At 17.0% G+C, this 405-nt stretch overlaps 1 protein-coding gene across 4 annotated transcripts in view; it reads right to left on the bottom strand.

The window, feature by feature from the left end:
* LOC116847436 (protein mahjong) overlaps nucleotides 1-405 on the bottom strand; it is a 13,841-nt gene that overhangs the window by 11,449 nt on the left and 1,987 nt on the right. The window lies entirely within an intron of this gene.

Here is a 405-nt window from a genome sequence, read left to right as displayed (position 1 = left end):
ATATATATATATATATATATATATCAACAAGTATTACAAATATCTACTATTAATTAATATTATTAATTATTGCTGTGCAATTATATATGACAATGTTACTTATTAATTTTTCCATACGTAATATATGTTTACTGAATAATATATTGTTTAAGATAAACCATTTTTAAATGTAATATGCAGTTTAAATGTAAACATTTAAACTGCATTTAATATGTACATCAGTATGAGATGTATACTTTTATTATCTATTACTATTATTATTGCTCGATCAGTTACCGGACACCCTGTATATATATACAGGGTGTGTATATATATATATACTGTATATATATATATATATACATATATATATATATATATATATATATATATATATATATATATATATATATATATATATATATA

Source organism: Odontomachus brunneus, unplaced genomic scaffold (assembly GCF_010583005.1).
Source record: "Odontomachus brunneus isolate Ranch 3 - 2012 unplaced genomic scaffold, Obru_v1 Obru_scaffold_078, whole genome shotgun sequence".
Classification (NCBI taxonomy): domain Eukaryota; kingdom Metazoa; phylum Arthropoda; class Insecta; order Hymenoptera; family Formicidae; genus Odontomachus; species Odontomachus brunneus.
This window is presented reverse-complemented; position numbering and strand designations above follow the sequence as displayed.